Raw genomic sequence first — 22,224 nt, 5'->3', positions numbered from 1 at the left:
AAGAGCCGGCCGGCGGTGTGCCGCTCCCCTGCGGAAGTGGGGAATGTGGCCAGGGGGAACTGCCCTTCCACGGAGGTGGAAGGGATAGTAGCCAACCCGGGAAGAACCAGCAGCAAACCCGGGGAGGGCCGAGCAGACAGAAGAACAGCGCAGGGTCTTGTGTCGTTCCTCCACGAAGAGGGGGAGCGACACCAAACAAGACAGATAGTAAAAGAAAACCACAGGCCGATTCCTTATACAGAGATGGCAAATGTTCTTTAAAACACTTTTGCAAATTAAAACCCACAAAATATCACAAGGATAGTACATAATTACCACACGAGGTTTTTTGGAAAACAAAGTTGATTGAATATTTGAAAAAACAATTAATACGATTCATCATATTAATAGACTAAAAAAACAAAGGATCATGCAGTAGATACAAAAAAAATAGGTACTTTCAGTTCAATTTCCATGTATGTCGAAAAATCTCTTAGTAGATTAAGAACAGAAGGGTGGTACTCAGCAGGAAAGGGCAGCCATGAAAAACAGCTAATGTCATATTTAGCAGTGAAAGACTGGATGCTTTCTCCCTGTGATGAAAACCAGACCTGATGACTCCTCTCACCACCTCTCTACAATGCTGTGCTGATGTGTCTAACCAGCACCATCAAGCAACAACAAGACAGGAAGGGCATCCAGACTGGAAAGAAAGCAGGAAACTCTCTTCATATGCAGATATCATGATTATTTAAACAGAAAGTCATATAGGATATAGAAAAAAACTACTAAATTAAGAAGCGAGTTTAGCAAGGTTACAAGGTACATGATCAATATACAAAAAAACTTGTATTTCTGTACACTAACAGGGAGCAAACACAAAAGAAAAATTTAAAACAATACCATTTATAATGGCATCAAACTGAGAGCCACACCGGAGAATAAATCTTACAACAGATGTGTAAGACTTGTGCACTGAAAACTACAAATATTGCTGAGATAAATTAAAGGAGTACTAAATTAATTAAGAGAACAACTTGTTCATGGATTGGAAGCTTAAATATGTCAGCATGTCAGTTCTCCCCACATTGACTTACAGATTCAGAGCAATCCCAATGATATTGCAGCAGGTTATCTTATAGAAATTACAAGCTTTATGATGTTCATAGAGAAATGCAAAGAACCTGGAATAGGCAAAACACTTGTACTACTTGCATTCAAGACATTATAAACTACAGTAATAAAGCAGTGTGCTGTTGCTGTCAAGAGACCCATAGATCAACAGAACAGAGTCCAAAAATATACCCACATATATGTTATCAATTAATTTTCAGTAAAGATGCAAAGGCAACAGACACATAAAAGTGTAATCTGTAAAATAAAACATTTGTGAAATAAACTTAAATTGCTTCTGTTTTCAAAAGATACTGTGAAGGGTCAGATGTTGGCCTAGCAGTTACGATGCTGGTTAAGATTCTTGAGTCCTGGAGCCTGTGCCATGGCTCTCTTGGTTAATCCTCTGCCTGCAGCACCAGCATCCCATATGGGCACGGGGTTCTAGTCCTGGTTGCTCCTCTTCCAGTCCAGCTCTCTGCTGTGGCCCGGGAGGGCAGTAGAGGATGGCCCAGGTCCTTGGAAGCACCTGGCTCCTGGCTTCGAAACAGCGCAGTGTGCCGGCTGTAGCGGCCATTTGGGGGGCAAACCAATGGAAGGAAACCTTTCTCTCTGTCTCTGTCTCTCTCTCACTGTCTAACTCTGGCAAATAAATTAAAAAAAAAAAAAAAAAGATTCTTGAGTCCCACGGCAGAGTACCTGAGTTCCATATCTGGGTTCAACACCCAGCTCCTGGTCCTGACAGCAGCTTCCTGCTAATGCAGACCCTCCGGGGGGGGGGGGGGCAGGGGGGATGGCTCAAGTAATTGCGTTGCTGGCACCCATAACCTAGACTGAATTTCTGCCTCCTTTCCGCCTCCTGGTTTTGCCTCAGCCCACCCCAGCTGAAGTACTTGGGTCACTGCCACTGATGTGGGAGACCTGGATGAAGTCCCTGGCTCCTGGCTCTGGCCTGGCTTAGATCTAGCTGTATCTCTGTCTCTCTCCTTTTAAAATAAATAAAAATAAATAAAACTTCAAAAAGGAAAAGATAAGCCACAGACTACAATTAAACTTTGACAAGTCAAATAATGATATAGCACTTGTATCCAAAACATATAGAGAATTTTCAAAACGACATTCCAGGGGCGGGTGCTGTGGTGCAGAGCATTAAGCTGCTGCCTGGTATGCCCACATTCCACGTCCGAGTGCCTGGGATCAAGTCCCACCTCAGCGTCCTTTCCCGTGTCCTGCTAATGTGCATCCTAGGAGGCAACAGATGACTGCTCAAGCACCTGGACTGCTGCCTGCCACCCATGTGGGAGATCGGATGGAGCACCTGGCTTTTGGCTTTGACCTGGCCCAGGCTTGGCTGTTGTGGGCATTGGGAAGTGAACAGAGATGGAAGAGCTCGCTCGCTCGCTCTCTCTCTCTCCTTTTGCCTTTCAAAATCAATAATAAACTTGAAAAACTCAATTCCAATAAAACAATTGAGTTTTTAAAATGAGCTAAGTATTTGAACAGACAGACAAATCACCAAAGAAGAAAACTTGTACACATTGTTAAAACAAGGTTTTATAAACCAAAAAGTGTGGAAAACAGCATTCTCTGTAAGGCACTGTCCCTGACCTTATCAGATGAAAATGATCAGCCAACATTCATCATCCATTGTATTCCACTGACTTAAAGATAGGACTTATCTCGAATATGCAGTTTTAAACTGCTTGAAATCAGAAATGACATTAGATTTATTATGGCACGATGCTGCCTGTGACACCAGCAATCCCTATGAGTGCTGGTATGAGTCCTGCTGCTCCACTTTCCATCCAGGTCCCTGCTAATGGTCTGGGAAAGCAGCAAAAGATAGCCCTATGCGTAAATACTAAAAGTGTAAACATGGATAAACTGTAGGTATTTATGGAAATTTGTAAAATTTATGGAAATTTCTAAAAGTGAATGTTGATTTGAAGAAACATGTTTCAAAAAATATTTTATAGGTTTATTAATTTATCATTCAGTTCTAGAAAAATTTGTATTGAACAAGATAAATACCTATCTTCTTTCTCCTTCCAAATTAACACTATTCCTTTAAGCATATGGTATCATTAAAAAAAAAAAAGCTTGTTTTTAAAAACATTATCTACAGTTCTCCAGTTTCCCTTCTCTTACAGGGCCCCCAATTGTGGAAATCAGTTCCAGGCAGTGCCAGCTCTGAAGAGATAACACAGCTATGCTATTATGGAAGAGAAAAGGAAACAGCGGCTGGGGAGAAGGGGGTGAGAGACCACACGATGTTTGATGTTCCTGGAAACCCAGAGCCCTTACGCTGCATATACTGCCCAGGAGAGCTCTGCCAGGACCACGCCGGCCTCAGAGGACCGTGGAAGCACAGGCAGATGCCCTGGCCACAGGAGCTTCCGGAAGGCAGGGATCTTTGTGCTGGCAGCCTTGCTTTCTTTTCTTTTGTGATGGAGACAAATTCCAAAAGCCATCAAAGGGATCTGGAGTCTTTCCCTTTCTGAAGGTCTGCTGCAAGTGGGGCATTAGGGATGCCTTGGGGGAGGGGAGAGGAAGCTCTTCTGCAAAGCAGGGCAGCTTTCCCAAGTGCATCCACCTGACCACAGGAAGTTGTTGGTCTGTACCACCTGCAGGACAACCCTAGGGCCTCCAAGTCTGCTTACTTTCAGTAAAGATTTACCTGTCAGAAATGCAGAAATGCTCACCCCTAAGGTAAGTGCTGAAGTCTGCCTGGATTCTTTTGTTGCTACTCCCAATGCACAGAGCTCCCTACCCACTGGACACCTGGCTAAGGTTTGTTTCTCATTTTCCTTTGTTGTTTGTAAGAATCATCTGAAAATTTTAAATAACTGCTTTCTCAGGGGTGGGTGTTGTGGCCCCAGTGGGTTAAGCCGCTGCCTGTGACACCAGCAATCCCTATGAGTGCTGGTATGAGTCTTGCTCCTCCACTTCTGATCCAGGTCCCTGCTAATGGCCTGGGAAAGCAGCAAAAGACAGCCCAAGTACCCTGCCACCCACATGGGAGATGTGGATGGAGTTCCAGGCTCCTGACTTGGACCTGATCCAGCCCGGGCTGTTGAGGCCATTTTGGGGGAGGGAGTAAAACAGCAGATGGAAGTTCTGTGTGTGTGTGTGTATGTTTGTGTGTGTCTTTCCTTCTCTTTCTGTAACTCTGCCTTTCAAATAAATAAATATTTTATTTATTTGCAAGTTGGGAGAGTTCATACACTCTGAATATTATCCAAAAAAATATACGTGCATGTGTGTGCACATTTTCACATCTACATAGATGTGTGTGTGCTGTGCTCCATTTGCTGCCAGTGACTTGTTTTCAATGAGTGCTTGCCCACACAGCAGTCACACTGGGCATGTACCATTAGGGCCTGTTGCTCTCGGTAGTTACCTGAGCCGGACAAAGAGTCACTGAGTATTTGGAACATCACCTCTGCATGCTGCTATACATTCTATCAAGCACTTTTTTAAAGATGTATTTATTTATTTGAAATTCAGAGTTACACAGAGAGAGAAGGAGAGGCAGAGAGAGCGCGCGCGAGAGGTCTTCCATCCTCTGGTTCACTCCCCAATTGCCCTTAACGGCCGGAGTTGCACCAATCCGAAGCCAGAAGCTAGGATTCTCTTCTGGGTCTCCCATGTGGGTGTAGGGGCCCAAGGACTTGGGCCACCATCTAATGCTTTCCCATGCTATAGCAGAGAGCTGGATAAGAAGTGGAGCAGCCAGGTCTTGAATCAGCACCCATGTGGGATGCTGGTACTGCAGGCAGCAGCTTAATCCACTAAGCCACAGCACCAGCTCCTCTATCAAACATTTTCATTCATCCACTTGCCAGGTTATCCCCAAAAGCAAGAGAAGCCTGTAGACTTTAGATAAGATAATCTGGCACTTGTCACACATTGTCATTTGATTCAGATTCCAATGTCACATATGAAATGTCAGGGTGGGTATATCTGTTACTTTGCTATGTATTTTAAAATATTTAAAGGGATGCCCCAGGCGTAGCAGAACCACAAGGACTTAGGGAAGCCAAACCTCTAAATATAAGGTTACCCTCTCTCTGTGAATGGAACTTGGCCATTCACATGGGCTATGCCTAGCTAGCCAAGTAAGGACTTGGGCATGACCTGGCATTAAGGGACAGTAAATTACAGCCTGTGGACAATCAAGGCATAAAATATGCTGCCTGCTGCTGAGGTTTTGAAGACAGCTTTCCCAGCCACTTCCACGTGTTTCTGTAGAGTCCATTGTTGAACAGTTAGGACACAGATCAGATGGCTCACAGTAGTGAGAGTGTTTACCTCTGGCCTTCTACAGGGAAGAGTTTCCCCACCTCCAGCACAGAGTGGAAGAACGTGTGCAGGGCCCAGGCTGCAGCCTGCCTGCTGGCCTGGGCCACACTGGCAGGAATCCTCTCCTTCCCCAGCCAGGGGATTGGCTGGAAGGCTGAGACTTGACTCCTTTCTGGCAAGAATCCCTCACACTTGTTCCTCACTGGATCTCAGTAAGAATGGGAGGCTCAAGTGAAACAAGCTGTTTTGTTCATGCTGAGTCTGAAACTTTGTATAAAGATTCACTTGCCTAGAGAGAAAAGCATGCAAATATCCACTTCCGGGGTTCCACATCATGTGCAGCCGGTTAAGCTGCCACCTGCCACGCCAGAATCCCATATCCCAGTTGCTCCATTTCCAGTTCAGTTCCCTGCTAATGCACCTTAGAAAGCAACGGAAGCTGGCCCAAGTGTTTGGGCTCTTGCTTCCTATGTGCGAGAACCGGAGGGAGTTCCAGGTTCCTGGTGTTGACTTGGCCTAGCCCTCCAACCTCCACCATGGTCATTTGGGGAGTAAACCAGCAGATGGAAGATCTCTCTCTCTCTCTCTCTCTGTTTCTCCCTTTCTCTCGCCATTCTGACATTCAAATAAATAAATCTTAAAAAAAAAAATCCTCTCCAGGATTTAGAGAATTAGTCATTAGAAATGAGTGCCCAGGAAAATCCTCTGACCATATGTGGAAATCAAATTTCAGTCCTTCAGTTGATGCCTCCAGAAAGTCTGCTTACACCTTTTGAATCTTTCTTTTCTCTTTTTTTTTAAAAAAAATTTTATTTATTTATTTGAGAGGTAGAGTTACAGACAGAGGGAGAAACAGAGAGAAAGGTCTTCCGTCCACTGGTTCACTCCCCAAATGTCCACAACGACTGGAGATGCACTGATCCGAAGCCAGGAGCCAGGTGCTTCTTCCCAGTCTCCCATGAGGGTGCAGGGGCCCAAGGACTTGGGCCATCGTCTATTGCTTTCCCAGGCCATAGCAGAGAGCTGGACTGAAAGAGGAGCAGCTGGGACTAGAACCGGTGCCCATATGGGATGCTGGCGCCGCCGGCCGAGAACTAACCTACTGCACCATGGCGCTGGCCCCAAACCTGTTGAATCTTTCTTTGTGTATCTAGGAAAAACTACTATTGAACAATTAGGTTGATCATGTGATTTCAGAACCCAGGTTCAAGTTCCATGGGACAAACAAAAAGCAAGATCAGGAAAAAAGGCAAGAGACTCTTTAAGACAACTCAAAGAATTTACCAGAAAAACTGAAACCACTGGGAATTTTTAACATCTAAAATAAAAGCCCTTGAGCTGAGCTCGGCCCTGTGAGGGGCAGAACAGTAACGCTTGTCCTTATGGGCTGGTGCAGGTGCAGCTCCCCCTGGTGGGACTGGCCAATCCCCAGCCTCCTCTGTCATTCCAAGGATGCTCTCCTCATTTCCCTTTTACAGCCTGAAGGTCAAGAAGCCACTCCTAAAAAGTAACAACTCCTCCAGTGTTATTGAGGTCAGGCAAAAGTGTAAATCAAAAGCCTCAGAGAGGGGAAAAAACAATGGAGTAGAACAAAATTTGCTAGTCTTTTATGAAACTGAGTAGGTGAGGAAAATCAAGGCAGGTTAGGAGGGGAAAATCACATTCACGAGTTGTGCTGCAGCAAGCATAGAAAACCTGGCAGCTACTTTAGATGTGATTTTCTCTGCATCTACATTGCAGCACCTTAGGACCAGAATCTCACCCCATACGCATTCTGTCAGCGAAATACTGCCGATCTACAACTGGGAAAACAGTCTAACAGTGCTTGTTATCTAACATTTTTTATTTTTATGGCTAAAATGAATAAAGCATTAATTTTATTACCTTACAGAATTTATGACATATAATCTCTCCCTCCCCCTTCATATCCACTGTGTGAATGACCTAAAAGAGCCTTTGGCAGGCAAGCCAGGACATTTCCATATGAGTGAATGACTCTGAGTGGAGAAGTTTCCACCCACATTGTGCGTTTTCTAATGCCCTCTGTGACCTTTAATCTGCACGGGTCCCTTTGATTAACCTTCCTGGGCTCCTTTAAAGGAGCAAGTCTAAATCAAACGCTCAGCGTCCTGGAAGCCCGTACACATCTGTGCTGATGAAAGCAAGCAGCAGACTATAACCGAGAGTCTTTTCAATGTCACTGCCATTGGAGTCTATTTACAATCTATAGAACAGTTTCAAATGTGTGGGCCGTGGCAAGAACCATCTAAATAGTTTCCTGAAGGTGTTCAGCAACTCTTCAGTTCTCTTCTACTCAAAAAGTATCCTCTGGAGCCCCAAATTTAATTATCTTCTTCAATATTATCTCTTTCACATCAAATCTGTCCATTCCCTTTTGGCTGTGGGAAGCTAAAGTGGATAAGAAGGGGGAAGTACATGAAATGAAACAGGTGTGTATATAAGAAGACCATCTACAGACTGAATGCCTAGTTCAAAGCAACTCTAGAGGAGCAATGCTCCTCATTTCTCCTTATTCCAAGCGTAAGAAGACCTTATCTTCTACAGGGTCTTCTACATCCAATCATGAATCACAGCCATGGTGAACCTTGTGCATGCACAGTATTTCAGGGTGTTGTGTTTATTATGTCTCAGAAATATTTTAATTCTATAGAAACGGAGGCCCCAAACATCAAATAACTCATCTAAAGTCACATGATGTAAACTGGAAGGGACTTTCGGGAAGAAATGTGGACTCACCCTATATGATCAGTATAAAAGCTGGAACAATATGTTTCTTTTTTTTCTTTTTGACAGGCAGAGTTAGTGAGAGAGAGAGAGAGAGAGAGAGAGAAAGATCTTCCTTCCATTGGTTCACCCCCCCAAATGGCTGCTACGGCCAGCGCGCTGCACCATGCCGATCTAAAGCCAGGAGCCAGGTGCTTCTCCTGGTCTCCCATGGGGTGCAGGGCCCAAGCACTTGGGTCATCCTCCACTGCCTTCCCGGGCCACAGCAGAGAGCTGGACTGGAAGAGGGGCAACCGGGACAGAATCCGGCACCCTGACCAGGACTAGAACCCAGTGTGCCAGCCCTGCAAGCGGAGGATTAGCCTAGTGAGCTGCAGCACCAGCCGGAACAATGTGTTTCTTTCAGGGTCTTCGTTAAGTTCCACTTAATGTAAAAAACAAAAACAAAAACAAAAAAAACACAAGTTTGAGCCAGGTAAATGTAAGCATCAGGCTGGAAGCAGCTGTGGGGGACACATTTCATTTGTAAGTGGGCTGGGAACTGGCTAGGCGAGAGCCATTGATACGGGGAACTGCGACATTCATGTGTCTGATGAGTTCACCTAAGAACCGTAAATCAGAGGCAAGAGGGACGCAGCAAATTATGCAGATCCAGTGGAAAAACCCCATCACCTGAGTGAGGAGAGACAACTGGTGTCACAGCGGTCACTATTACTACACCATTATGTTATTTCCCCCAGTTCTTGCTTAGTCAGAACTTTGAAGACCAAGGATCCGGGAGGGGCATTCAACAGTGTGGCCCCTGCTTCTCCTCTGGACTGTGTTTCCGAATGCCGTGGGAGACATTTTTGCACGTTGCAATGACGCAATGACTCACATGTAATCAGCAAGGCCAGGAATGCTAGGAGTCCTATGACGCAGGGGACAGTCCTGCACAAGAATGAATTACCCTGTGTCACACGTAACTTTCAAATCTCTGAAGGACATGCAACATAGGTGAAACACCTTTTAACAGTTATTTGAAACTAGAGTTTGATTCAGTCCTAGATACAAAAATGTAGCATTTTTGAAAATAATTATTTATTTGAGAGATAGAGACAGGCAGAGCTCTCATCCGCTGATTCATTCCCCAAATGCCCGCAGTGGCCGAGGCCAGGGTCTGAGTCAGGAGGCAGGAATTCAATCTAGGTTTCCCAGGTGGGTGGCAAGAATCCAATTACTTGAGACATCACTGCTGCCTTGTAGGGTCTGCCTTGGTGAGGAGCTGGAGTCAGGAGCAGGGGTCAGAACTGAACCCAGGCATTTCAATGTGATATGTGGGCCTTCTAACTACTTACCTAAATGCCTGCTCCAAAGCATTTTTTAAAAAAGATTTATTTATTTATTTGAAAGTCAGAGTTACACAGAGAGAGGAGAGGCAGAGAGAGAGAGAGAGAGAGAGAGAGAGACAGAGAGAGATCTTCTATCCAATGGTTCACTCTCCAATTGGCTGCAACAGATGGAGCTGCGCCAATCTGAAGCCAGGAGCCAGGAGCTTCTTCTGGGTCTCCCACACAGGTGCAGGGGCCCAAGGACTTGGGCCATCCTGTACTGCTCTCCCAGGCCACAGCAGAGAGCCAGATCAGAAGTGGAGCAGCCAGGTCTCGAACCAGTGCCCATATGGGATGCTGGCACTTTAGGCCAGGGCATTAACCCACTGCACCACAGCAGAGGCACTCCAAAGCATTTTTTAATATGAAGAATTTTCCAGCAAAGCAATCATAATGTAAATTGAGGGAAACTGCTTCTTTGTTTTGCCTGAACATTCAGCACTGTGGAAATTTAAATCATCTACAGCAATGTAGTCATACAGTTCAAGTAAGCCTGTCTCCAATGATAGCTTCCCCATAGTTGGTAATTCTACACAAAACAACTATCTGACTCCCTCAGTATGTCACCCACCTGGTTTTGTCATGACCTTATGTTTTCACGAAATGTTTGCTATATAAAAGAGACTTTCCTTTTCTTTCTTTACAGCAGGGTATTTCAAAAGTTCATAGAAAAATGGAAGTAAATGAATTTATTTCTTGAAAAAAAGTAGAAATTCATGCATATTTTACCATAAATTGTTGAACATCTCTTGTATGTGTGGATTTCAAAAATGTTTTGCACCAAAACATAACATCATGTTTTTGCAAAGGTAGATGATATTATCCATAAATTTCATTTTGGGATGGGTAAAAGAGAGCAATATATCTGACAGGGATAAGAACCAAGGCTGCAGACCATTTATTCTTTCATTTCAGAAAATCTCTCACTCCTGGCTTCCCTCCTGGTTTTCCTGTTCATTCTGTTTCACTGACTCATCATGCACCCAACCCTGAACAACAGCAGTGTTCCTTGGAGGTTCACCCTTAATTCTTACCAACTTCCCTCTCCCATCCACATCTATGACTCTGACGAACACTTATCTGCTAAACTGCTCTCACCTCTACACCGTGAGTTTTCAACTTCTTTTAATGGCTACACAACACGTTTTCACCTGCCCACTATATACAACTTGCATTTTCTGCAAGTGTAGTACTTCAAATGTAACCAGCTGAAAACGCGACTCATCTGTGACAATCTGCTTTTCCTGCATTCTGTTTTTCTCAGTTAATGACCACACCATACACCTCATCTTTCAAATTATAAAACTGGAATTGTTTTCAGTCTCCTAAAGTGTTCACCAAACCCAATCAAATTGTTCTATGTCCTGAACATTTCTAAAACCTAAAGCAGAAGGTTTTCATTTTTATTAAAAAGCAAAACAACGGTATTAAATTCTTAATGTTAAATATGACCTAGCTCACTAAGTCTGTAGTTTTTTTTTTTTTTTTTTTTTTGACAGGCAGAGTTAGACAGAGAGAAAGGTCTTCCTTCTGTTGGTTCACCCTGCAAATGGCCGCTGCACCAATCCAAAGCCAGGAGCCAGGTGCCAGGTGCTTCCTCCTGGTCTCCCATGCAGGTGCAGGGCCTAAGCACTTGGGCCATCCTCCACTGCCTTCCCGGGCCACAGCAGAGAGCTGGAATGGAAGAGGAGCAACCGGGACAGAATCCAGTGCCCCAACCGGGACTAGAACCCAGGGTGCCAGCACCACAGGTGGAGGATTAGCCAAGTGAGCCGCAGCGCTGGCCTAATTCTGTAGTTTTTAAAAACATTTAAAGATTTATTTCAAAGGCAGAGTGACAGAGGGACACACACACACACACACATACACACATAGAATCTTCCATCCTCTGGTTCACTCTCCAAATGGCCACAACAGCTAGAGTTGGGCCAGGCCCAAGCCTAGACCCTTGAACCTCATTCTGGTCTCCTACTGGAGATATTTGGGCCATCATGTGCTACTTTCCCAGGCACATTAGCAGGGAGTTGGATGGGATTGGGAGCAGCTGGGAATTGAACTGGTGCTCATATGGGATGCTGGCATTGCAGGCAGCAGATTAACCTCCTGTGCTACAACGCTACCTCCTAACTCACTAATTCTACTTAAGGTATCTAGTCCAAGACAATGATAACTATAGACAATTTTATACACAAAGATGTAAAATACAAGGCTACTTATGAAAATTTAGAAACTACTAATTAAGGGAATGATCTGGTATTTCTATCATGCATCTATAGAAACATTACTTTGGGGGCTGGCACTGTGAAATTATTTATAAAGCCACAGCCTGTGGCACTGGGGTCCCATATGAGTGCTGGTTTGAATCTCAGCTGTTCCACTTCTGACCCAGCTCCCTGCTAATGATCTGGGAAAGCAGTAGAAGATGGCCCAAATGCGTGGGCCCCTGCACCCACGTGGGAGACCCTGAGAAAGCTCCTGGCTCCTGGCTTTGGATTGGCCCAGCTCCTATCATTGCAGACATTTGGGGAATGAATCAGCAGATGGAAGATTCTCTCTCTCTCTCTCTCTCTGTAATTCTGCCCTTCAAATAAATAAACAAATCTTTTTTAAAAAAAGAAACATGACTTTGACATCATTATGTTAATGGATGTCTATTATAATAAGAAATGCTTTTCATTATGTCAAATGAAAATTAAGCATCTAAAATTTTCTTAAGTAAATAAAATATACAAGAAAAACTGATTGCAATGAATTGGTAATGACAGTTATTGCAAGTAAAAGGATTACAGGTAATTGGTACTTTCCTCATTATTTTTCTATTCTCTTCCAGATTTCTCACAGTGATAATGCTTTTCCTCTAATTTCTTTTCAAGTCCTGGCAACAGCATCTGGACTCTAGTTCAGCTGTTTACTTGTCACCACAGCCTCCCAGTGCTATTTCTTCCTGTATCTTTTCCCTTCAGACCATCTCCGTGCTGCCATGAAATTAGTCTTTTCAAAGCATATATCTGTTCTTGGAGTTCACCTTCCACCAGCTCCAACCATGCAAAGGCCAAGGCCCCAACTCCTAAGCATGTTATGAAAAGATCTGACACCTTCTCTCCCAAGCCAGAGTCCTAGTCTCGTCGTAGACAACTCCTCATCAACAAATCAACCTCTACACCCTGCTTGAACAAGTCATGAACTGTGGCAGCTCCTACAAGGCTGTTTTCTTTGACAAGAATGCCTCTTCTCCCCTGTACTGCAAGGCCACGTAACATCACGATGGGCAACGACTCCATTCAAATGTCATTGTCTCTGTGAGGCCTTTGCTGATGGTTAGGAGCCCCTGGCACCACCTTCCAAACTATGTTGTGATGACTGGCTTCTCACTTATCTGTTGGTATAAGAGAAGCAGCCCCAGGAAGTTCTTTCCACGAGCTAATACTGTCTCTTGTCTTCTGTGGGTCCTGAGCCGCTGATAAAATGTATGACAAACAACAGGCATTCTGGGAAACTTAGAAGGTGTTGAACAAATGACCCAATCCATAGACATAGCCAAAAGCTGCAGGAAGAAAATCAATAAGCTACCCAGAGACTGGAAAAAAACTGAGACCAGACAAGACAGAAGGCAGTATGAGCTAGAGTGAGCTGAAGGGAGCAAAACTCAAATTATTTAAAGACAAACGATGGTGGGCTCTGCGGGGACTGATATCTTCAGATTGGTACAAGAGTTAAACTTTCACATCAAGAAACCTTTTGTGGATCCAGTGCTGTGGCACAGCGGCTTAAAGCCCCGGTCTGCAGCAGCAGCATCCCATGTGGGCACCGGTTCCAGTCCCAGCTGCTCCACTTCCGACCCAGCTCCTTGCTATGGCCTGGGAAAGCAGTAGACGATGGCCCAAATCCTTGGGTCCCTGCCCCAATGTGGGAGACCCAGAAGAAGCTCCTGGCTCCTGGCTTCGGATCCGCATAGCTGCAGCCATTGCAGCCATATGGGGAGTGAACTTGCGGATGGAAGACTGCTCTCTCTCTCTCCCTCACTCTCTGCCTCTGCCTCTCTATAACTCTGCCTTTCAAATAAATTAATAAATATTAAAAAAAGATTTTGTGTTCATGTATTTAAAACAGAAGTCTCTCAAGCTGGTGTCTGACACTTCTAATAAAGAATTGTTGCTTTTGTAAAAATGTTTTTGAGTAGTAAAACAAAATATCCACAGCAAGGGCTATGGGGAGCCAGGCCAGCCGACTACATTCAAGGTGCCATCATCTCAGGTGCACATCACAGTGTTTCAAGTCACATCCTGGATAAACTAAAGAAGAATTTCCGGGCATGAGGCTTCGCTCTAAGTATTCCTCCCACAGCTAAAAGCCACCACTCTCCATTTGTAGACCACATCCCTTGGAAGACTTATCTTAAAGATCTTTGTATTAAGAATCTCATGCCAACAAAGTGAAGGCATCTAGGATAAAGGAAAAGGAAATAACAACGATGCAGCTTAAAGAACTTTCACTCAAGGGGATGCCAATTTTTTTTGTTGATTTTGTCCCTACCCTCAAATTACATTCCCACACTAAATTCACTTCTGAATAACTGACTACATTGGAACATTTCAATATGCTGAAGCCAAAAGAAAAATGCTGAAGAATTAAAATAAAAAAAATTTTTCCATGATAAGGAACTGAACTTTAAATGGAAAATCTGTTATCTTAGGGATTTTTCCCCATAACAGATAACTTTAACTGCAACTGCTAATGTATTAACAGCCATAGCATATAACCTTAGTAGCCCTGAATGGCAATTCAACGCAGTAGGGAGAATTTGTCCTTATTCTTTAAATAAAATTTTAATTGGTACAATCTTAAGTCATTTGAAGGGATTCAACCCCTATAAATAACAAGGATTCTGGAATAGTGGTTTCAAAGAATGAAGTGGCCACTGCACCATCAGAAGGCAACCTGGTGGGTGTGTGGTGGGAAGGTCACGTAAGGTGGTGGTGGAGACACGGGGCTGGAAGACAAATTGGGAGGTGGACTGGGTTCTGCTTCTCCCTTCCTGGGGGTTTCTTTTCTTCATTGGGTTCTTGAACTTTTATCTTTATTGTCACCAACTTATCCTGACCCAAGTATACACTTAATCCTTCTAGAATCTGGCATAGTTAGGCAAATATTTTTTCATTTTTCTTTAAGTATATATGACAAGATAATTTTTAAAAATTTCTTTAAGTATATATGACAAGATAATTTAAAAAAAAATCTGTGTTAAAAAAAGGAAGAAAGGAGGGGGAAAGCAAATGAAATGAGAAACCACAGGAAATTTCTAATATATAAGCTCGCAACTTAACAGCAATGTTCACTTCAGATGTATAAAATTAAAAACTCCAGAAATCATTATCTTTTAATTTTTTTTAATTTGAGGAGCACAAAGGCAGACATAAGGGAAGAGAGAAACAGAGAGAGGGAGAGAGGTAGGGAGGGAAGGAGGGAAGGAGGGGGAGAGAGAGAGATGGGCAGAGAGGCCTCTCGCATTCACTGGTTCACTTCCCAAATGCCTGCAATGGCTGGGGCTGGTCAGCTGAAGACAAGAGCCTGGAACTCAATTCAGGCCTCCCACATGCGTGACAGAGATCCAACTACCTGAGCCATCACCCGCTCGCTCTCAGGGTATGTAAGCATTAGCAGGAAATTAGAACCAGGAACACAGCTGCGACTCAAACCCTGGCACTTTAGTTGTGGCCACCCTAAGCAGCATCTTAATCACAAGGACAAATGCCCACCCCTGGAAATCACATCGTGGTCACTCAGTGTCAAAACACTGTGCTGCTCAACTGACTTTCTCCCTACACTTAATGATAAGCATCTCCCTCCCACAGGCTCCTTCCAATAGAACTTCCCTGTTTCAGGGCTGGCGCTGTGGGGTAGTGAGTAAAGCTGCCGCTTGCGGTGCCGCTATCCCATATGAGCATTGGTTCAAGTCCTGGTTGTGCCACTTCTGATCCAGCTCTCTGCTATGGCCTGAAAAAGCAGTGGAAGAAGGCCCAAGTCCTTGGGAGCCTGCACCCATGTGGGAGACCCGGAAGAAGCTCTTGGCTCCTGGCTTTAGATCGGCCAAGTTTCAGCCATTGCAGCCATTTGAGGAGTGAACCAGCGGATGGAAGATCTCTCTCCCTTTCTCTGCCTCGGCCTCTTTGCAGCTCTTCCTTTCAAATAAATAAATAAATCTTTAAAAAAAAAACTTCCTTTTTTCAAATACTGCACATCTAATGTTTTCCTAATGTTTAACTTCAATCCATATGAAGAAACATAATTTATATCTAAACCCAGTACACACATATATCACATATGCAACAAATACAAATTCATGATACAGGGTGAGCAGTTGAACCAGCAGTTAAAATGCCCACATCCTATATCAGAGTACAAGTGTTCAATACTTGTCTCCAGCTCCTGACTCCAGATTCCTGCTAACACAGATCATGGGAGTCAGTGGTGATGGCTCAAGTACTCAAGTATTTGAGCTCCTTAGGAAACTTGGATTTAGTTCCTGGCTCTCAGCTTCAGCTCTGGCCTAACTCCACTCAGGCTGTTGTGGATATTTAGGGAGTGAACTAGTAAATGGGAGCTTTCTCCCCCGCAACCCCATGTGTGTGTGTGTGTGTGTGTGTCTTGCTCTCTCTCAAAAACAAAACTTTTTACGTTCACAGAACAGTCTCATTATGTATGATGCACTATATCATATTTCCTTTTCTATACCATTTTTTTCTTCAAATGCTAATCATGACCAACTAAATTGACTTGATGAGCTTCTACTGAGTAGTATTAGTCCCTGGAAAACTAAGTAATGGCTTAAAATTTCCATGTCAGTCTAGTGCCCATGGCTACTTGGAAGCTCATTTATATATCATAAGCACAGTAACGCCCTTTCTTAGTTTCTCAGCTCTACCCACTTCTTTGGAATTCTCAGAGCTGCTGGTTGGTTGAGTCCTGTTCTGTACAATAAGGATTACAACACACTAGGATATAACTATAACAGGGCTATATTCAAGGGAATCCACTCCCATAAGTATACACGGAAGTTATGTAAGCCTCAGCTGCTTACAAACAGAGGGAGTCGAGAGGTGGAATCTACATGTGCTGGTAGAAGGTAGGAGAGGAACAGAGACAGAGAGCTGGAGGTAGAAAGGAAGTTCAAGAATTCAGAACGATGGAGATAACTCCTGCACAGAGTTCTAGTGTCAGGTAGGGGTGGGAAAGAATTAGGCTTTAAGCAATATACCTGGACTTCTTGAATGAATGGATGGATGGTTAAACCACTATTCACAGCCTGAAGCCAACATTTCTTTTTAAAAAGTCACACAGATAAGAAAAAGTGTTCCTTTGTTTTTACTTGAGTCATTTGGAATCTGTGTTATTTCATTTATGTGAATTACGCAGGGAAGTGAGTGGGAGTGTTATTTACAGGTAATAAAAGATAGGGCCCAATTAGGAGCTCCTGTGACAACATTCAGAAAGAGGGGTTTAGACTCTTTAAGAAGCACCTGAATTAATTCCAAGAACAGCTTATGAGGTGATCATTCTTTTTTTTTCCCACTATGAATTTCCTTTAGGGAAAAAAAAAAAACCCAACCTCTTTATTTCTCTATGCTTGCTTAGCTGCCCATTGGCATTTGCTGCTTGGCTGCTGCCTTCATACACACAACTCTCACTGCATGAATTTTTGGCCTTCCCTGGGAAGAAGGCTGCTGTTTGTCAAATGTGACATTAGAAACATGCATGCAGACAGGGGATTACAATCAGATAACTCTACAAAAGATTTTCAAATGAAACTAAACTTGTTCAGAGGATTTGACAGAAGGACATCCCAACACTCACCAAGCATTGTAATTGTAATTTAGACAACTTGGCCTTGATCCCTGTCACAGTATATACGTCCTGCTGGATTGTCATTGACTATGAATACGTCTTTATACAGTTGAGGGCAGGGATATACCTTTATTTATTTATTTTTATTGCCTTATCACCATTTTATTCTTTTTTGTATCCCCAGCAACTAACCCAGTGCCTGGAATTTATAATGGATTCAATAAAGTTTGTGGAATAAACAAATAAGGAAAGAGGTAAGAGGGATGGGAACTTCGGGTAGGGAAGAAGTTGCTGGCAGGGCACGAGAATCAATAGTAAGCTCAAGAGAAGTACGGGATTTCTCTATAAATGAGAGCTCAAATTTAGGAGGGAAGGCTTAAAGGTATCAAGGCTCCTGGCTTCTGACTCCCTTTACAGGGAGTTTACCTTTAGAGCAGTGCCTCTTAATCTTTAAGGTGCCTATAAAACACATGGGAATCTTGCTAAAATGCAGACCAACTCAAGAGGTGTAGGGAAGAATCTACGAATGTGCATTTCTAACAAAGGTCCCAGAGTTACAATTACTGCCGGTCCAAGGTTCAGACACACCTGCTGTAGCAATGCAGCCCAGGGGTATATACACTGGGAGTTTATAACTGTAGGGACTAGATTGAGTCCTGGGAGAAAGCAGATAGAGACTCAAACAGGGTAACTTGGGAGGAGGCTATTCGGCTATTTACAAAGAAGAGGTACTACCAGAACTATAGAACTTTGGAGCTCAAACAGGAGCAGGGCGGCAGGATCATGGGAAGAGCTGTGATCTTGGGAAGAAGGGGAGGGGAACGGAGAACAGACATCCCAGTCTTATTCTCTTCTTCCCTTTCTGCTCTCCTCCTGTGCCTCCCAGTAGCCAGACTCAGCTGGGATCTGAAGAGGAGAGGCTCATGGACGAGCCCCCAGAGCACAGAGCAGGAGAGGAATGGGAAATGGATTGGAGGGAAAGGGAACTGTTCAACAGAGAGACTTCAGCTAACTTAGCAATGTATAATTTCCTGTGGTTAAAAGAAATGCCCTTAAAACAGAGATCTGGACTTGGGAGCTCGATGAACAAAGACTTCAAGGACAGGCGAGTGTTCAGCCTGGCAGTTAAGACCCAGACTGCATGGGTTCAACTCCCAGTCCAGCTCCTGACTCCAGCTTCCTACTAGTACAGACCCTGAGAGGCACGGTGATAGATCAAATAATTGGGTTCCTGCCCACGAGGAAGACCTGGAGTGAGTTCCTGGCTCCTGGCTTAGGCATCCCTGCCTGTTGTGGGTATTTGGGGTAATAAACCACGGGATGACAGTTCTCTCTCTCTCTCTCTCTCTCTCTGTTTGCTTCTCAGAAAAAAAAAATTGTTTTTAAAAGACTGCAATGAGTCTGGCATGGTAAGTAGGGGCAGCTTTACAGATCACAGAGCAACAAGCTAAAAGCCTGAGGCAAAGGCACACAGAAGCCCAGGGAAGCCATTTTCAAAGCCTGGCTCAGGAGGGAAAAAACAGAGTGACCTCTGCTGGATTGCTTGGGAAACAGGACTGGCCTTCTGAGCTGGGCATTCAGAGGTCACTCTCATCTCAGGGAAACGTGGCCTGAAATCCTCCAACCCCTTTTTGGATTTTCAATGCAATGTAACTGGCAGATTTCCAATATTTGGGAAAAAAGCAGACCCAAGGAAAATAAAAAAATAGTAAATACCATGAGTAAATAGTAAACACCATGAATATTATTCACAGAGTATACACAATATACAAATGTATATCATACGCACATAGCTATATAGCATACACACACAGTCAACCCTCAGTATTCACCAGGGATTGGTTCCATAACCTCCATGGCTATAAAAAACCACGATGTGCAAGTCCTTTATATAAAATTATATTATTTGCATATAACTTGGTTTAATTATCTCTAATTTACCTATAATGCTGTATGAATAGTTGTTATATGGCACAGTTTAGGGAATAATGACCGTAAGACAAATCTGCACATGTTCAGTACAGATACAATTTTAAAAATGTTTTCAATCCAAGTTTGGTCAAATCCACAAAAACTGAAGCTGCAAGGATGGACAGAGGGGGGTATATATGTCAAAGAATTCATCATGAGTGCTCTAAGCAGAGCTTTTAGGCAAACATTAAAAAATAGAAAGATCAGCAGCATCATGTCTGGGTTTTCAGCATGTTGGGAACAGCGAACGTTCTCACTCCTGCACCCCACAATGCAGTGTTGCGTCCCCACTCCTGAGGAGGGTGCCGGAGCCCTCCTCAGTAACAGCGCTAAGCACAGAAGTCCTTCCGAGGGAGGAGAGCAACAAAAAAGGGCCGGAATCACAAGGAAGGGAGAAGCGCACTGCACCTTGACTGGTGAGTCAGAGCTGGTGCTACGGGCAGGGTGACAGAGGATATTGACAGACATGGGTCCCGTCACCACCTCCTCCAGCAGTCCACCCCTTCTCTCCGCCCTACTCCAAGAGATAGGAGGTGGTCAGTTCATCTGCCCCAGGGAGAGTTGACAGCAGAGGAAAAAGAAAAAACCAGAAAAACAAAAACAGCAAAACAAAGATACCGCATTCTTGGCTCTAATTCAAATGAGAGTCCAAGAAGTTTTGAAAAAAGATATGAACTGGCAAAACAAGTTTTTTTCACCACCCCACTCCAAACTCCAGAGAAAAGAAAAACTGGGAGAGCAAGCAGAGGCCCTGTGCTTTTCCCAGTCCTGTTAAAAAAGCCAGCACATCAGGGTGGGAGTTGGGGTTCCGCAGGCTTTCCCTCAAAGTTCAAGGGCACCTGGGAGGACACTTGCTTCCTGCCTCCCTTCCTCCATGATTAAGGGAGGCAGCTCAGAGACACATCGCGTGTCACAGGGGCAGGAGGGGCAGACAGAGCCGGCAGATGGGCATGCGGCAGATGGGCTAAGGCATGCTGGGGTCAGGAGTTCCCCGTGTTGCCTGAGGGGGTGCTGACTGCAGCTGAGAAAGAGGGGGAGGGGGACACAGAGATTGAGTCTCTGAGGCAGGCACACTCCTGGCTGAGCTAAGGGTCCCCATGGGAGGAGCTGCAGAGTGGGCAGTCCCTGTCAGAAACCAGGGGAGACCAAGGCTCAGCTCCTCATAGAGAAACAGGTGGCAGCCAAGCTGGTGACCACAGCCAGCCACGTGCCCATGCCAGGAGTTCTGCATTCAATCGGACTGGGGTAGGACTCAGGAAAGTCAGGGGAAGACTGAGCCAGGATCCAGGTCCCCTGACTGCTCTACTGAGCCAAGATCCGGGTCCCCTGACTGCTCTACTGAGCCAGGATCTGGATCCCCTGACTGCTCTACTGAGCCAGGATCCGGGTCCCCTGACTGCTCTAAGGAGGAAAAGAGTGGGAGAGGGGAGGGAAAGGAGGAAGACAAGGGGAGAGAGTCTGAATATGCCTGAATTTTACCCAGAAGCAACCTCAAAAGCACAAAATTGGATCAAGCTGACTGGCTGTGGCTTTGACTATATTAAGTTTTTTCTTCTGTCAGAAATGCGGGCTCAGAGTTAGAATATAAATTTGATAATCAAAAATAAGAACCTTTTATATTCTGTGACTGTGGAATTCATATGCATCACAAGACTGGCTGATTTTTCTTTTAGCCTTCATTGCTTAAAGTGGTAAACGTGAATATTTGGTTAAAGTCAAATTCTGGCCTTCAGCCCAGTGGACTGATGGGGCCAGCCACCTGGCCTTGACATTGATCTTATCTGAGCTCTGACTTCAACCTGGGATGGCCCAGTGGGCCCAGCCCATGCAGAACACATGGCATCCCGATAGCACCTGGGCCTTATCCTTGGTCATGGACGAGAGGTGGCACGTGCAGTCCAGCCCTGCTGACTGTTGTCAGCATAGCTGCCCACGCTGCTGCTCACAAGGGACCAGAGCCTGCTTTCTGCCACAGCCTCAGATTCCCCCCTGAAGTTTCCCAACCCATCCCAGTCCAAAGCAATCAGTCTGACCTAAGCTCAGGGTTCTCAGGTTCAGTGTCAGTGGCTTTTTTGTTCTCTTCCATTTACTTTTGTAGCAGAATAGTTGAATTCCTGCCTGAAGTTTGTTACAAAGAGGCCTGCAGGTCAGAGTAATTTTGAAGCAATAAAAAATTGTCAGAGGCCAGCGCAGGTCTTGATAAATGGATTCTCACTGCTGCTAACATATTGTACCTCATGAGGAGGAAGATGGTTAACACACTATACAAGAACAGGCAGACGGTTCTGCTCTCTGTAAGGACCGATGAGCTATTGACCGTAACCACACCCCCCAGAACGAAGGCAGACAGTGTTCCCAAAAAGACTGTTTTGGAGGTCAGGGGTTGATTAACACACTGAAACTTTCCTTTAGAATCCTGATGAAAACAAAATGGGAAACCTGGAATATAAACAGTGTTCCTATTCAGCTTGTGGAACAATAGATGCAATGATAAAGCCTTCAGCAATCTTGTTGCACCAGAGAAAATGTGATTAATATATGCAGTTCCTGAAAATGTCTATTTTGCTGGCACCGTTATTCTTATTTTTCTATCATACAAATTCCACAACCCTAATCAGCAACCCAAGGATATCACTGCTTAATTTGCAGAGCTTCAGCATCTTTCTAAATACTGCAATTCAGAGAAATTGTCAAATAACACGATGCAAAATTGCTTTTTTTTATTACTTGATAGGCAGAAAGACAAAGATAGAGAGCTCCCATTCACTGATTCACTCTCCAAATGCCCAATGTCTAGGGCTAGGCCAGGCCAAAACTGGGAGCTAGGAACTCAGTCCAGGTCTCCCACATGGAAGGCAGGAACCCAATTACTTGAGTCATCACTGCTGCCTTCCAGGGTCTA

The 22,224-nt window shown here is 44.4% G+C and overlaps 1 protein-coding gene across 10 annotated transcripts in view; it reads right to left on the bottom strand.

Annotated features, from left to right (window-relative positions):
• The window catches only part of ARHGAP28 (Rho GTPase activating protein 28), a 209,736-nt gene that overhangs the window by 115,414 nt on the left and 72,098 nt on the right, over positions 1–22,224 (bottom strand). The window lies entirely within an intron of this gene.

The sequence above is a fragment of the Oryctolagus cuniculus genome, chromosome 10 (assembly GCF_051225735.1).
Source record: "Oryctolagus cuniculus isolate XC-2025 breed Fujian yellow rabbit chromosome 10, ASM5122573v1, whole genome shotgun sequence".
Lineage (NCBI taxonomy): Eukaryota > Metazoa > Chordata > Mammalia > Lagomorpha > Leporidae > Oryctolagus > Oryctolagus cuniculus.
Note: the sequence above shows the minus strand (reverse complement) of the source record. Positions and strands in the feature narration are given on the sequence as shown.